Source organism: Ambystoma mexicanum, chromosome 7q, assembly GCF_040938575.1.
Source record: "Ambystoma mexicanum isolate Mex_15411 chromosome 7q, UKY_AmexF1_1, whole genome shotgun sequence".
Lineage (NCBI taxonomy): Eukaryota > Metazoa > Chordata > Amphibia > Caudata > Ambystomatidae > Ambystoma > Ambystoma mexicanum.
Window position 1 is genome coordinate 590,482,442 of NC_090941.1, and position 17,937 is coordinate 590,500,378.

At 45.1% G+C, this 17,937-nt stretch overlaps 1 protein-coding gene across 5 annotated transcripts in view; it reads left to right on the plus strand.

Moving 5' to 3' along the window:
* The window catches only part of TRPC4 (transient receptor potential cation channel subfamily C member 4), a 1,757,650-nt gene that overhangs the window by 683,557 nt on the left and 1,056,156 nt on the right, over window positions 1-17,937 (plus strand). The window lies entirely within an intron of this gene.

Below are 17,937 nucleotides of genomic sequence, written 5' to 3' on the forward strand. Positions count from 1 at the left end.
GAACATGGCCATCAGGCACTACCATTGATGCCTCCGAAAAGAAATTCAGTGAAAAAGGAATCAGGGAACTGTTCCCTTTTCCATTTGTCGAAAAGGAACTCCAAATCTGTCATCTTTCCTTCTCGATTAAGACTTAAATGTGCCTCAGTCCAGTGTTTTAGGAAGCTCCTGTGGCTCAAGAACAAATAGCCTTCTTTTACTCCTTTTTTAGCAATTAAAAGAGAGTCCCGAAACAAGCCACAGTCCACAGTATTCTGTATCAGTTTATTTGACAGCTTCTGCATCCTTCTTCCTTGTCACGGACCTAGTCTGCATTTGCTGAGGTTCTTCCCCGATGCTTGCTTCTGATTAGGGTGTGGTGAGGGGGGTTCTCCAGTATAGATCTTCACATCTCCGAGAAATATCCATGCATGTCTTCCTAGCACTTTCACTGCCATTTAAGCGTGAAGTTCCTAATCAAGATCTGATCACTGGGGAAAAGTTTGGGAAGACGTAGTTTTTCAAATCCGTTTGTTGCAGGATCTCCATCTGTGTTCTGAGCCCCTCAGCCCTTCCACTTGAGCAGATCTGAAATGACAGAGATACTTGTAGTCATACATGTTAAGTAGGCACGGAACTCCTTTCCTAACAATTCTGCTGTCACCTGGGTATCACTTCTAGTTCTAGATGGAGGTGTGAGGGGTGTCCTCATCCGCCCCCCTGTCACTATTTCATGGGGCGTAAAATGGTGGTCGGAACCTGGTTTATTTCTCAACGCATACGATGCCAGTGGTAGGCAATGCAACCATCCTTTCTTCAGGGTAAGCTTCAATTCGGGTATTCTTTCTTTAAGCAAGCCGTTGAGTCTCTAAGAGACCCTGTTCACCTGCGAGTGACACGCTCTTGAAAACTTGTGCTTTATACTGAGCAACAAGCTTATCTGTTCGAAGACTTCATTAACAAAATGAGGGCCATTATTTGATCTTAATATTTCACATATTCCCTATCTAGGAAACACTTTTCATACTAAATATTTTGCTGCACACGTAGAATCTGGATGTGTACATGGATCAGCTTCAATCCACCTTGAAAAGGGACATATTACTACTATCATATATCTGTATCCGTTACAGACCCACAGCATATCGACATAGTCGATGTGTAAATGCTAGAAAGGACCATTAGGTCTCGGGATGACTGCTCTAACTGTATGCAGTGTGTGCCCAGCAGTAAACGTTTGACACACGATGCAGTTCACTACATAAAATGCAACATGTTCTAACAAATTCGAAACAAACCATTCCTCTGCAATGGTCGCTGCAAGACTTTCTCTAGTGACATGCGCAGGATAGTGCAGCTGTTCCAATACGACCCTTAATAAGGCTACAGGCATCACCGGTTTACTAGTGCTTTCCTGTCGCCACAATGATTCGGAAGGAGTTAAAGAACACCCCCTCCATGTCCACAGGTCTTTCTCATCCTGGGGTGCTTACCCTTGAATTTCCATCAACTGAGTCTTAGACAAGTTATTAAAGCTTTCATGCACACTCATCATCACCACCATGCTTTCATTCACATCAGGCGTATCACATTTCATAATGTCTTCTTAATATGCAATTTGTTTCACTTCCTCATCTGCAGCTTGATTTCCATGTGAGATAAAATCTGCTCCCTTAGTGTGAGCTGTGTTGGCTACTGGGAGTTGTAGTGCTCTAATAAGTCTGTCAAATAAGGCGGCGTGTTGCACTGGAGTGCTGTCCGCTCGGAGGTACCTCCTTCTTTTCCAACGTGCTAGCCCTACATGTACATTCAACATCACGTAGGCGGAGGCACTGTACACGGTTACTTCATCGTTTGCGTTTTTCTCGAGCACGACAATCAGCGCCGCTAGCTCTGTAGCCTGTGCTGAAAAGTGAGACGGTAGTCATGCACTTCTAAATACTTCTAATTCTCCATTGGCTCTATGCTTTACCATAGTGGCACCTGTATATCTCTGTCCATCATTCTGATCGATTCTAGAAGAACCATCAATAAAGAGAATCTCCCCAGCTGCCAAAGCATTTTCCTTTACTCTCTGGATCTCATTATAGAATTCCTCATAGTTTGAGCAATCATGCACATGCTTATCTTCTGCCAATGGTTCCACTATGAACATGGCAGGGTTCACTGTTCTGCATCTGACTATTTTAATCACTGGATTCAATATGGCTACCTCATGGGCGAAGCCCTTTGAGAAATCAAAGTACCCTTTAGTTTCTCCAAAATAGGCAACAAAGCATGTTCAACAAATAACGTCATAGAACATCCCATTACTATGCTAGCAGCCTTCTCAATGGTGAATGTGTCGGCTGTCAAAGATTGTTCACAGGGAAAGTGACCCCTCATTACTGGGTCCAGAATCCCACTGTAATATGCTAGAAGCGTGTACCCCAACGTGGTTCTCTGTGTGAGTAGTGCCATCATAACTGTACCATTCATATGCGAAAATGAGAATTCCTCAACATCATTGGGAATCCCTAAAACTGGAGCTGTACAAATTGCCTTTTTCAGCTCATCAAACCCTTTTTTCATTTCCTCAGTCCAGATAATTGTTTCCTGAGTTGCCTGTGCTTTTTGCAGAGCCTGAAGCAAGGGCCTTATGTATGAACAAGGACCCATGCCCTCACATAATTGCATAGTCTCAAAAATTGTTGCATGTGCTCTATCGCATGTGGCTTTGCTGTTTTTAAAATAGCCTCAGCTCTCTCAGGAGTAACTGTCTTTCCTTCATGCCAAATTAGCTGACCTATGTATAGCACTTCCTCTTGGCAATACTGTAATCTCTCATTGTCTACTGTATATCCTTTTTCTGCAAGAATAATAATTAGCTGAACTGAATCCTGCCTGCACTTTTCCTCTGAGGTGCTACAGATTAAGATGTCATCTACATATTGCAATAGAACACTTTTCAATAAATATTGCTTAAGTCCATCTGCAAGACTCTATTGAAAATATATGGAGACTCACAGTAACCCTGAGGTAATCTTGTGCTTTTTAACTTATTCTGATGAAATGTAAATGACGTCAGATCTTGAGAATCCTTATGCAATGGGATGCATTTTTCAAGTCAATCACCGTGAAATATTTTGCCTCAAAAGGGATACGACATAAGATTGTCGCCGAATTAGAAACTAGAGGGAATTCAGTCTCTACAATCTGAATAATTGGGTGTAAATCCTGAATTAAACACCACAACTCCCCTTTAGATTTCTTGATAGGGTACACTGACGTATTACATGGTGACTCTGACGTCACTAAAATGCCCTGTTTCATCATGGCGGATATTGTCTTGAAAATACCTTCATCTGCCTCTCGAGACATGGGTGGTGCTTTAGGTAAAATTGCTCCTGGTTTCAGTATCATCTTAACTTCTCCAGCCCCTTTCAATAGGACTACATCATAGGGGCAGTAGACCATAATTAAGCTGGTACTTCTGCCATATTTTCATCAAAAAAATTGGGACGCTTCAATGCTAGCATCATCTTTTGAGGAACCTTGCCTTTTATTTGCTCTCACCCAATAAGTAAGATTAATTTCAAATACTACATCGTCATCTGACCCATGGTCTCTAAACATATCCTTGTCAGGGACGTCAGCCAATTTGTAACCCTCTCCAGTGGCAATCACTGTGCACCATCATCTGCCTTCATAATCGACTCCATCAAGCAAAGCCAGTTCCCCTCATACTATAGCTGCTTGTGTAATTCTAAGGGAAAAATGTGTCCTCCCTCTTCATCCATAAGTATCCTTGGCCTAAATAAAAACTCATCAGGTATTCTCACCATTTTAACCACTAACGCTGGTAGCCATGTTAACAAAATGCGTACCCCATAATGAAAACGCTCTGGTTCAACCTGTACAACTCGTATGGTCATTTGTCCTGTGAATGCCACAACAAATTCACTCATGTTTAAATAATGCATTTGTGCCATTGAACATACTATGCCTTCATCAGTAAATGAAATCGTCATATTCAACTTTGTCATTAAATCTCGACCTAATATATTAACAAGTGTCTGCCTCAAATATAATAATGGTACAGACATGTCACATTCTCCTACAGAGACTGCCAATTTTTCATTAAAAGAAACTATAATTGTAGCTCATGTGAAACCTTGAGCATTCATGGCATTCCCAGATAATAACATTAGGGTGTTGCCTGTGTGTCTACTAAAAAAGAACAAGATGTGCCCCCTACAGTGATGTCAACCCTCAGTTCCTCGAGAGGATTGGGAGTCACTGATAGAATTGAACACATCAAGCCTCCCAGTGAGCTGTCCTATTGTGGGTAAATGCTTATTCCCGTACCTGTGAAAGGATTTCCTCCCTTGACAGTAAGACCCCCCCCTATCCTAGAAGTCATTAACTGTCTTGTGTTTGGGCGCTGCTGTATCTGCATGGGTGAATGCTGTGACTGCCCTTGCATGGATTCATTGTTGTCTGCAGTGTTTGTGAACCTTGCTGCATTCTCAGCGCTGATTTTGGGCGAACCCCTCTCCACTTTGTTGAGTGTATGCAAGCGGGTATATGGTCCCCCCTCTTGAGAATTGGCTGCTTTGCACAAACCCTTGACTTCCACACAAGCATACAATTAGTCCTGTCATTCCACATGTCCAACATACAGGAGGTCTCCTAATTTGCCCTCCATGCATGCCTTGATTATCGTTCTGCACGGTTGGAAATCCACTTTGATTATTCTGGAAATGTCCCTGATTATTCTGGAAGCCTCTGCCTCGGAAGCCTCCCCATCCCTGTGGTAAGAATCCATTATTACCTTGATTGAACTGCCTTTGGTTATTCACCTGTGGCATGCTGTGAACCTGACCCTTACCTGCTAGTCAACATCGCCCCTTCTTTGGCGTATTTTGACAATGTTTTCTGCACTAATTTTGCTTCCTCACCTTTCCTAGCATCATCTTTCTTTCGATTCTTCTCCTGCAATAATCTGCAATAGTATGCAATGGTCAGCTGTATCTTCGACCATGGTTTCGCTTCCATACCTACTAATTTCTTGAGCTGTTTTTGCACTGGGTCTGGTAGCCCTTGGCATAGTATATGATGAAACACAGGTATAGATTTCCCACACAGTTACCACGTTTCCAAGAATCACTGTTCTTGGAAATGTTGAATGTACACAAGAGGATCCTCCCCTTCCTGCATCTTCCTTGCCATTATAGACCCCATATCTGATGTATCTGGATATAGAACTCTAAGTGCTTTCCAAACTGCGTCTCTACAGTTATTAAATGGTGCTCCATCATGAGCCGTGTTCTGCATAGTGACACTCGAGTATCTTGCTCCTGGTCCAAACATTGTCTGCTCTCTCCCCAAGGATAGCAGCTAGAAGACCTTTAATGTCTCCTATAGCTAATGTGTTCCTGTCTGTCATTTTTTCTAACTCATGTATCCATTTCCCAGCACCGGAAGTTAAACTCGGAAGTTTGCATCTTAAATTGTCCTTATCCATCTGTGGCCGTGGTATATATTGTGGTCTGACTCCTCTTTTTTCTAACAAAGGAAACTGATATCCCAAACTCACATTCAAAAAGATGTGGATTATCGCATTCGAGGTCTGTGCGCTAGTATTCACTGTTGGTGTTGATACTGGAGAAATTGAAGTGTGAGCTGCACTACCACCTACGCCAGCCAGTCCACCCTGGCTGGTACCAGAAAATATGTACAAGAGGGGAGTTGAGGTGGAGATGCGCTAAACACCATATAAATAAGGAGCACTAATTATAAAATTGATGCTTTAATTGTTGTAGAAACAGCCGACACGTGTTTCGACACGCAGGTCGTTTTCAAGGCACAAGAACACAGAGTATATCGGAGAAATCAATAAATGGGAAATCCCACAAGAAGCAGAGCGTTATAAGTATTACGCTGGTGTCAAGTCCAAGCCGTGATGGCCGTAACCAATATATAACTCGTTGGATCGAGCAGTCACAGTTACAGAGGAATTCCCCAGAGCAAACTCACATTCATCCCCCATCGTCTGTCTGTCCATAGCAGGGACAATGGTTCCACACCGCCTTCTACCTGGTAGCAATCTTAACCTGCTTACATTAGGAGGCGAGTCCCCCCTCTCACTATGCGATCGCCCTCCAGGTCGATCTAGTTGCCCCAGAGACTCTGATGTCCGTGATTTGGGTAGATGTAGATCTGACCATCTCACTTCTTTGTCCATCGGAGAACATCCTTCGGGACCACATGCGTTATCTCCCTCTTCCTCACGGAAGGTTTCTCTGTCTTTGACATTTCCTGTCCCCAACTTTTATGGCTTCCCTCCTCTTCATCTCTAGTAAGAGTCAGTCTGCCTAAAGACAACTCTTTAGGCTCGAAACTACACAAGCCCCCCACTCTGTTGTATAATTGTGTACTCTCGAGTCAATTGTTTTTACCCTTTCCTTTCAGTTCTTTCTTAGTCCTCATATGATGATAGACCTTATCGATTGTGTCCCCAAAGCTTCTAGAGTCAAACTCATCCTCTAGATTTGCTCTAGGCGGACCTGGCATCAGTTCATGTGCTGGGAAGAATTTCTCTATGTCCTCTCATGCTACTACTGGATTAGGATCCATTAATTATTTTTCTACACGGTCAATGTCATGTGCTCTCTGCCTTCTCTTACTTTCTATTTCATCAACAAGTTCTCTTTGTTTCATTACTTCTTCTCTTACCCTTTCCTCTTCGTTTCTTTTCTTTTCTCTTCTCTCATTTGCCCTTTGTATTTCTTCGTCTCTCCGTCTTTGTATCCTTTTTTCCCTTAATTCTTGTTCTTCCTCTTCCTCTCTCTTTATTTCTAGCCTTTCTTGTTCTTCAATTGCCCTCTGTCTGTTGTCATATTTTCTGTGTTCTTCTGCTTTTTCCTGCTTTTTCTGCCATTCATCTTGGTACAACTGTTCCCGATTTTGTCTATCCTTCCTTTTAGCCCCATCTTCTTTCAATCGTTTCTCTCTGTCTCTATCTTTTTTGTCTCGTTCGTCTCAATCTTCCTTTTGCCTTACTTCCTCAATGCCCTTTCCATCAAGTTTGAGCAAAATCTGACCACCATTCATTCATTCTGTATGAATGCTACCTCATCAGCCTTATCTTTGTCTCCCTACCATCTCTTATTTCCCTTCCTATATCTAAGGATGTACTCGGCCAATAACTTCGCTCCTTGTCCCTTCTCTCTTTGTCCCTTGGGACTTTAGAGATCACCTCTTTTTCAGGAATCTTCTTTGCACCTTTGTCACTGCCATGCCCAGGTGACTCATATGCCGGCTTACTGTACCCTGTTGCTGCCTTAGGTTCTCTCAATGGGTACACTCGGTCATCTTTTGTACTATCGCCTTTTATTGCAGATGTGGCGTGGGAAGCGGAAGGCTCCTCACCCCCCTCTTTGCATATATTAAGTAGCCAATCCTCAGGAGGCAGCTCTTCTCCTTCCTACTGGTACATTTTCCTGAGCTCTGAGCTCGCTAGGCTTGTATCTAACTTTTTTCCTGTGTATGCTATGTGCAAGTATGTCGTCATGTCATCATGTGTTGCAAAACTACTTTTGATAGTGATCCCTTGTGGCCATGACATGAACATATTTTCTGCCGTGCCCTTAACCCATTCCGCACTATATTGTTTAAGCTTTGGTGCGTGCTTTGGTAACTGTTTGCATAGATGTGCAAGCAGAGTAATAGCCTCCATTTTGACTCATCACACTTGACTGTCAATACTCACCTTTACACTTTGCACTTTTTCAAAAATACCTTTCAGAAAAATAATACAATATGAGCATGCACCAATCATCGCAGCTCCGAAACCTTTACATCATGTTTTTATTTCAATCTTGTTATTCACTAAACACCATCAATTCAACTAAATAAATACATAATTAACTCTCAAGTCTCGTGTTTTTCCTTTTCACATTTCTTAATTTGACTATTAGTTTTTCACCACGTATATATTTATAAAATACATAAAACAAACTGCCAAACTGACAAACTCAGCCAGCCCATATATTTCAGTCTATGATCCTCGAGACTATATATTCACTCACGATCTTCGTGACACCCCAAAAAACTCTCCTACAGAGTTTGAATCGTTCTCTTCAGACAGTCTTTAGACATGTCCGTAGCCTACGTTATCCGCTAATGGGACTCTGAATACGACTCCTTCTGATACGTGCTATGATGCAGGACACTGGGCTTACTCTACTGTGAAGTTCCTCGTCTCACAGTTTCTCATTTGCTTGGCTCCTCTCCTCAAGTCAATTACTTAATAACTCGACACTCATCGTCTCGAGTTGTTTATCCCAACCTCCCTCCATTACTCGTTTCCCCTTACCACTTTCTCCACTCGATGACCATTCACAATTTCGCCACCTCACTCAGTTTTACTCACCGTACGCTTTTTCAACTTCCGACTCTCGGGATCGTCGCCTCTTCAATCAGCCCCTTCAACTTTCTGTTCGCTCAGCTTCTTGTAGAAATCGGGAGTGGGATTTTTCCTGAAAACAAGGGACCTGTCTCACCTACGCTTGCAAGCCTTATTTTAAATTAATATCCGCTATCTGCAGGGAGCTTCATGTCCTTTCAGCCGAATGGCAGAGGACATCCGATATTGCCGGGACCCCAAACCTTACTAGGTCGACGGTTCTTTAACCATCATCTTCTCTGCTACCACGTGAACTGGGACAGCCGACCCGCCCTTTAAGATGGGGTATTAATACTTTGAAATGATTGGGGCTGCAAAACATACTCAAACATCAATAACCAGAACGACTCAGGAAGTTGGCAATGTTGACGGTTTTAATATCAATGATCTAAAACAGAGAATACAACGGACATCAACAGATGTCTCATAGAATGATCTCTCAAGGCATTTCATAAAAAACATTCTTTATATAACAAAAACTCGTCGTTGATGGTGTTAAACTATGTATTTTGTGACGTCATCCTACGTGGCAAAAATCTAATGGCACATGTGACAGGCTTAAGGGGAACATCTAGGTATACGTTCCACACTAAATTCTGATGATAGGTTCTTGAATATCCGGTGGAACTACTAAGCCCACCCTTCAAACAGGTCACTATCAACGTCACTAAATACATGAGGTCCCATTGGTTATACAAACTATAGGGCTCTGAATAACGTGGCATCCTATAATTGGTTGGCACTATTATATCCATCAGTACTTTTCCACCCACGTTAGCAGCATGCAGGCTGGACTTTCACTTGCTGGTGAGCTGGTCATAACCATAGCTTCCCAGTTCCCACCAATGACCATATCAGCTATCATCACCTCAGTGGTCTGGACGTCAATTAAGGCTTTGAACCTGGCCTTGGAAATGTTCCTTGCTCTGGAAAATTCAGGGGAGTAGAGGCACGCTCTGCACCTCTGCGTAGGTGTGGTTTGTCATGTTTGTCCAGTTCCAACCATCCACGTGACTGAAGACCACAAATTTGAGCTCTGGTGCATTTAAAATACTATTATTTAATAAACCTCTGACGTCTTCCTTCTTTTTGTCCATGCCTTCTGAACAGGAGTTTCATTCTTTCACACAATTGTAACTAATGTCTGCTCATCCCAGTCCGATAAGACCTTGGCTTCTTGGGCTGATGCAGCCTCGCTTTTCTGAGATTCACTTCAATAATTCAATTGTTTTTCAACTGTGACACACTGAAAAACTCCTTCCTTCTCTGGTCCAGCTCTGCTGTAATACATAGTGGAAACATCCATTCTTTACTTACTCCTATATATGTATACATTGGCGCTCGCTGCAATCTATTCACTATATAGTTAGCCTCAAGAATACTTTGTCTGCTTGCGTTTCTTTGCATCTGTACACGTGTAAAATAACTTGATATCTTCATCGTTTCTGTAGCATAAATTTATTCATCCCGAGCCCAAGATGTCTCTTATCTTTAATACTTTCTTGATGCCTTATAGACTATCTTCATGTTTGTGGCTCTGCATCTCTTCTAGGTGCATCCATTTTACTTCGCATGATATCACCAATCTGCTCTTTTGCTCTCTTTTCATGCTTCTTCTGGGATTTCATTCAAATGGCCATCATACTGTCTTGTATGTAGGTATGTCTTTCTTAATGGGAACCTTACTTCCAGGATTCTCCATGTTATCAGTATTTTCACTGGTACTGCACGTGTTTCATACTCTGGTTCCCAACATATAGGCAATATGAGTGAGATGCTTGAGGTGGGGGTACTTGGCTCCTTCTCTACACCATCACCAAAGAACAGGTGAACATGGGGCTGTTGGACTTACCCAGGTTTAGCCCGACTGATCTAGAAAGCCAGTCCTTGACTGATGAGGATGAACATTCATCTATACCAAACAGAAGGCAAAGTGGCCAGACCACTGTGTCCTGGGAAGTAAGGAATGATACTGTAAGTACTTACGACCATGACAACTCTTATAATGAGAAAGTCGGGGAGTTAGATTGGCTGAAGATGCAACTACAAAGAGACCACCTTGCCCACTGCACTGAATCAGAAAAGCCAGATTGGCAGCCTATGAAGGGCATTTTAAAAACTTGTGCATAATCAGGGGAACGGGGGAATTCTCCAGACTCCCTGGCAGGAGGGATGCAGAAACTAGTTTGTATCCTGGGCTAAAAGTAATTCCAGGGAGAGTGAACCTGAGAGTTCACTTTGGTCCAAGCGAGAGGAGTCCAGACCCTGTGGTTCTGGGAGATACTCCGAGTCTCATCGAGATAGGGAGCACCTAGAAGACAAGGAAGGTATTACCGGTAGCAGTTCTGAGTCAGAAGGTGAATGTACTCAGGAGCAGAAGAAGAAGAAAACAGGGAAACAAAGAAGGAGTTTTGTCAAAAACCCAATTAGACAGATCAAGGCCATGAAGAGCTTCCGGCCCCATACCACAAGAATGCGAAGTATGTGGTATGGGAGCACCTGGAACTTTATGAGCAGATGATGGCATCATTCCAGATCAGAAATTATGTGAATTGTATTGTTTTTTTTCAAAATGGACTTTCTCACCTGAGTACTCCAGTTTCTTTGCAGGACTGGAGGACCAGGATTATAAATGGTCCACCTATAAGGCGGTCATTTTAAAAAATAATTCAACACATAGCAAACCACAAGAGGCCGTAAAACTGCATATAACTTGCAATGTGGGGAGGATCAGGTGCCTAAGGCGTTTGTGCAGGAGTTAAAGTGGCCATTTTCTCAGACTTCCCGGTGGGTAAACACCAATAGCAGGGAGTTCATAACTACATATTTCCATGTGCTCCCCAAATACATAATGACTCAGTTGGTGTGTAGTTTTTGCATGAATAGTATCCTGGACTGGGTGTTTGAACAGGCCACCTGGATTTATGAGGTCCAGAAAAAAAAGGAGAAAAAACCCAAACCATCGAACACCCTTGCTGCTACAGAGGTGGTGGAGGTAAAAACGACCCCTCCATTGGCTCTTGAGACAGGGGCCTAAAGTAACCCTCCTGCAAGAAAGCAAAATGGAGGGCAGAAGGGAACCCCCATCCTGGTGCAATCAAATGGTAGTCAGGCAGGGGCCCAATACAATGATCCCTCTGACCTGGCCACCTATATAAATCCTAGGTACAAGGGTACTAAACCTGTATGTAAGAGGTGTCAGTGGTAGACTCAGTCTCCCCGTAGTCTCAGTTTCACCATTCCCAAGAGAGGTCTGAGTCAACATTGTTAGGAGATAATGGGACTCGTTACAAGTATGCCGGTCCAGAAATAGCGGTGCTGGTCGCTCCCTACCGGCACCTTTTTCCAGTCCGACATACTCTGAGTTGCAATGCTGCTAATGTGGTCACAGCAAGTGACCTACCGTATCCGGCAACACTGTAACCAGAATCTTGTCAAATGAGTCAGCTGTGCTTGAGACACCAGCATGGTGTTAGTACGTGCAAATTCCGAGCACCACGTACACAGAAACAATGACATGGACATGCCGGTATCACTGTGAATTCTGTGCTGGAAACACTGGCATCACAGACCAGGCATTAACTAGAGTCAGGTGTGCAGAAACAGCCCACAGGTGGCCAAAATCAGGCCAGGTGGCCCCAATGAGCACACAAGGACCTCTCCCACATCCAAAACTACCATGCTAGCAGTAGAAGTACTGGGGCTGGAGGCCCTGCATGCATGTAGGCCAACTACTTGAATAGGAAGGGAGGCAGAGGATGTGGCAGAGGTGCTGGAGGAGAAGGAAGGCCATCATGGCCCTGCAAAAAAACAATGTCCAGCAGGTTGTAGCCCGCAGGCAGCCACCTATACAATGTATACGGGCCACATCATTCAACCTGAGCCAAACCCAGATCCACACCCTGTCGCAGCTAGACAGGGGCACCATCACATTCATAGTGCACCTGATCCATGATGACCTGATCAGCCTCCTAGAGATCTGTACAGCCTCCCCCCCCCTTGCTCAAGGAAGTGTCTGTGCTATACTTCCTAGCCACGGGCACCTATCAACACACTGTGGGTGAACTGCATGGGCTATCGCAACCTTGTTTCTTGTGTGTCCTGTTTCAGGTCATTGATGCACTCCTGCTGTGTGTGGCAGATCACATAGGCCTACCCAAACATCTGATCAGGTAAATGCCACAAACATTATATTCTGTGCCCTTGCAGGCACTGAAAACTCTACCACTCACGCAATGTGCCGATGATGTGTGATGCCCACCACCTCATCACCCGCTTCTGTGCCAGATTTCCTGGTTCAACCCATGACTCCATGGTGCTACGGAACTCCACGCTGCCAGGGTACATGGCACGTCAAAGCGGAGAGCATACCTGGCTGTTGGGCGAGTGTATCTACCAAGCATGTGCACTGTTGAATGGGGAACAGGATACACCATAGCGTACTTAGCTGTTGGGTGAGTATATCTATCAAAGCATGTGCACTGTTGAATGGTGGAGTGTACAACACCTATCAGCAGTGCATGTGTGCAATGCAATGTCCAACACAGAAATATCATGCCTGAGTTCAAGGCCTTTACTGGCGTGTTTCAATTGTCCAAACAGATAATGCACATGCATAACACCATCACATCTGTACTGCAACATCAAAAGCACTACATGCACCAGAATGCATGACACCAATGTCCCAAAACCCACCACAAACACACTCAGCACAACCCACACCACCTGCTGCACAGAACAATCATTCTTATGCATCACAACACCCCACCTCCATAAAACTGCATTCCGCATACCAGGTAGCCAGGTCACCTGCCTGTTTCAAGTGCAAATACACATATGCATGTGACCTGAAGTGCAAAAATGTACCCAGACATATCTATAAATGTGTGATATGTTCATCATAGGACTATAGAATTGGAACAAAATAAGAAACCACACCAGTCTCATTTGTGTGTGTTGTAGCGAAAGGGTCAGAGGTTAAGTTGAGTGTGAATGGGCCATGGAAAAGCAACAGCAAATCACACACCCACCACGCATATTGACGAAGTGTATTGGCTTGTTGGCAATCATTAGGCTGTCACTGCCTTCCTCATCTATTCAATTCCTTGTATGGTATCTCTCTGTGAATATATCGACATCCATAATTTTGCCATAATCTTTGATGTTGTTCAACCACTCCCATGCAGCACGTCATGTACATCAGAATGCAAGTACGCCTTCAGGCATGTACTGAATTCCAAAAATATATGAAATATAATTTTAACGCAGATAAACATCCTTACCTATGTCAGCCCTATCTACCAGGTCTGCGGCACCCGGCAGGGTCTGCTGTGTCAGGCACACCCACTGTGCCAGGCCGAATACTATTTTGCAGGGCGAGGAACATTACCACCGGTGTTGGCACTGGCCCACTTACACCCGAACAAGCCACAATTTCATTTAGAACGTGTCATTACATTATGATTGATGACTGCAGACATAAACCCTAATATCACCCATATCCTACGCACAATGGTCCATGCAATGCATGGACATCCATTCACACTGACAAGTTGCATGTTAACATGCCCAACTATGACATATGCTAGGTCACCAGCAATTAGCATGTGTAATTTTTTGCATTGCTTAGTGGACACTATAAAGACTGTACCAACATGATACGGGCACAACAATGACCTTCTACCCTTGCTGTCGCTCCTGTGCAAGTGATTCTGGATATCCCCTGATGCCATGCTTGATGACCCCTGTGAGGCAACCACAGAAACATCACAAGCAGGGATACAACTGTGCTCGCATTCGTACACATTGTAGGATAGAGCAGACATTTGGCCTGTTAAAGGCAAGGTTCAGAGGCCTGAGCATTTTGGTGGGCACACTTATGTACAGCCATGTGAAGGTGGGCAAGATTGTCCTGGCCTGTGCCATGCTGCACAACATGTGTTTTAGGCGCAAAATCCCACTGTCCCCCAACATGGACATGCACCCACCAGAGGTGGAGGAGGATGACAGTGATGTTGAACTGCCATTGGCACATCGCAGGGATGCCATTGGTGACCGTGTTGCACGTGATGAACTGATTTACCACTGTTGGTGAGCACTTCACACATGCATGTGGCAAGGGTCAGCTAACGCACTGGGCACTGCACAGTAAATGAATCACTCACTTACACTAAAAAAACAATGTCCAGTCATGATTTCAATGCAACTCCAACTGTAATGCGTATAATGAAATGATTTACAAATGTCGAAAAACAATAACTGTCAAAACTATCCCTCAACAACCCTCTCCCCAACTATCCCTCCCCACCTATCCTGCCCACTCCCCCTCCCCAACTATGCCTCCCCACTACGCCTCCCCAACTGGCTCTGCACAATTCCTGTCATTTTCTAAAAGGAGTACTTTCACAAATCACAGACAGGGCACATGTGAGTCCTGGACCTATTTACATCCCTTTTTTTTGTCACGCATGTGGCTTTGTGCTGAGCTGGACAGCCACATTGAATGCCGCCTTGGGCTACTTGGCACAGAACTAGGAGGCGTTGAACTGGTTGATGGAGCATGGACCAGTTCCACTCGCCGTGTGTCTAGGAATGCCAATGTCTCAACAATTGATGACATCACACTGTTGCCTTCCCGTACCCTCCTGGACATATGTACTATGGCATTTATACAATGGCCAAGTGCACAAGCATTCCGATGCCCACTAGCCTGCACAATCTCCCACACCAACTGCACCTCCTGGAGGTGCTGCTGCACTAGGATAGTCAAGGCATCCTGGATTTCCTCCATGCGCCTGAGTCTGCCATCCATTTCTCTCACACTAGGTAAGGGTGGGCGTAGTGGGCTCATTGGGGCCACGGAGCTGAATAGCAATGGCTCATAGATGCTGTGGTCAGTGGTCTCCCCTGTGTCCTCTCCACCGTTGTCTGCTATGTCCTCTGCACTGGACACATGGGCACATGCATGTGGCTGCAGTGGTGGTGGTGGTACTGCAGCAGATGGGGCTGCCTGGATGGGTGCAGCTTGGATGACCAGTGCTGCCTCAACGGGTGCAGCTGGGGTGACCAGTGCTGCCTCAACGAGTGCAGCTGGGTGACTGCTGCTGGCTGGATAGGTGCAGCTCGGGTGACCTGTGCTGCCTCAATGGGTGCAGCTGGGGTAGCAGTGGCAGTTGTGTTTGTTGAGGCTATGGTGTCCTGGGTGGAGGTGGTGGTGATGAAAGTCTGTTGTGTCCTGCATCGTCGACAGCTGGTGCCCCTTGCAGTGCTTGGCTGGGCCTCTTCATTGTCAGATGATGTGCCTGAGGGAGTCAGAAAGGAAGGTTGTCAGTGAACTGTGTGGATTGATGAGGCACAGATACATGAATTATCTTGGTTGTGCCTGTGCTTTGTCGGGGACATTTTGGGGTACATGGCATGGTGCACACATGCTTGTGTCATGCGTACTGTGTGGGTGGATGTGTGATGTTCGTACATGGTAGAGTAGTGTGCTGGAGATACTGTCATTGTGTACTGACAATTGTTGCGTACGCTGTTAGCGGTGTGACTTTCACACTCTGGGATGTTGGGTTGGGGAGGGGTGTGGTATGGATAGGGGTGGCATGTGCCTGCTGCCTGTAACACTTACAGGGACAGATGGCCATTTATGCTCATGGGTCAGGCTGGCTGGGACAAGGGAGTCACATGCTGTCTTTGTGTGTGATGCTGGTCATTTGTGGGTGAAGACGGGGCTTAGCACTGATGTGACTTTGATCCAGGGCACACATGCATTAAGATGTGGCAGGGTGATGTGTGTCTGTGTGGAAGCAGACACATTTTCTGTTGGCAGTATAGGGTGCCTGTGCTGTGTTCTAGGTGTATTAGTGGTATGTAAACAACAAAAACGGAGAGGTGAAGTGAAGGCTTCCAATTGAGCTAGGGTATGTATCAAAGGGGGACCAAAAGTACAAAAGAAAAGTACCCTATAGCAATTTTACATATACATGAAGTATTAGTGGTATGTGTCATGCTCTGGGGAACACGGTGTATGTCGGTGTTAGCACCCAGGTTGCTGGACTCTTTGGGGGCCAGAGGGGGGTCATTCAGGTTTTCTTTGGTGTTGTGGACGATGCACTTGACATTCATGTCATATGTTGGTACAGAAGTGGGTGGACCGGGAGGTTGACATTACATTGGGGTTACATGTACTCACCAGCCTCTTTAGGTGTCCCGGCTCCGGCCTCTGCTGCACCGACCCCTTCGATGAACTCAATGTACAGCACACCTCCCAGGTCAGCAGGCATATTGGGTATGCGCTCCCGCCACCTGTGGCCAAGTCCTGTCTGTGCTGGGCCAAGAGGCATTTTGATCACCCTGAAATGCAGCTTGTTCCACCTCCTGTGGCAGTTTGACTCTGTGCGGGAGGTTGTGCCAACTGCAGAGACCTTCTGGGCCACCTCCTCCCAGATGCTCTTCTTGCGCAGCTGGGCCTGCCTGAGCTAGTCGTTTGAGACGTGCTCTGCAGCATGCTGGACAATGGTGTCCCCTTACATGTTCAATTCTGCCTCACTGAAGCATGGCTTGTCATTTCGGGTCTCACAGACTCTTGATGTCATGGTCAAAGTGGAGTTTCTGTGGTCAGGAGGGGCGGATGTCGCCTGTGCTTTCAGGATTGCAATGTATTGTGTTATTTTAATGGCCACCGGCCGATTTCCTGTTCCGGGTATCACTGTGTTTCCGGTCATGTATTTGCGGATCCACTGTTAACGGTGCCGGTGGCTCTGGGACCGTGTTGCTGGTTCAGAGTCACCGCCACCGAGGACAAAGGTGTTGTCATTTTTGGGGGGTTTTGATGGTGTTTCGGGCATGCTGGTACCGCCGGTTCTGGCATTCCAGAATGATCATGCACAAAAATATGTAATCATCTGGAATTTCCAGCATCACGGGTTGCCGGACACGGTAGCACCGGCATGCCGGAAACCCGGATTTCTTACTGGCATTCTTGTAATGATGCCCAATGTCTCTGGTGATGGATTTTGATAGGGATTTTGATAGATCATAAGCTTCTGCTTCCATCTCTCCTCTTCTAAATGTCTAGGGCAGCGTACTATAGGATGACCCCCGACCCCCCACAGACACAACATTGTTTCATAATGGAGGGTTCAACTTTCTCTAAAGATATAATGGAGGATACTTCACTCAGGTGGCCTAACATATTTGTGGAGGGGTTATCTTTTCCTATTTGCCTCATGCTTTCCTGTGAGTTGGGCCCCTGTGATATCTTATTTTCTACACCTCCAAAATGTTAATTCTCTTCGGCCTTTAAGATTTGAGGACTTAGCTCCTCATCCACAGATTCTATTTCTTTTCGGAGGACATTTGCAAGGAATTTCTCTGGTGATGGGGCCTTGCACTCTTTATACTCGAAGGGGTGGTTTGGTATTAGTGCCCCCAATTCCTGCATTAAAAGATTTGGTTCTTCTGGGAAGATGAAATGATATTCTTGCTGGTTTTTATCAAGAGCTTCTGAG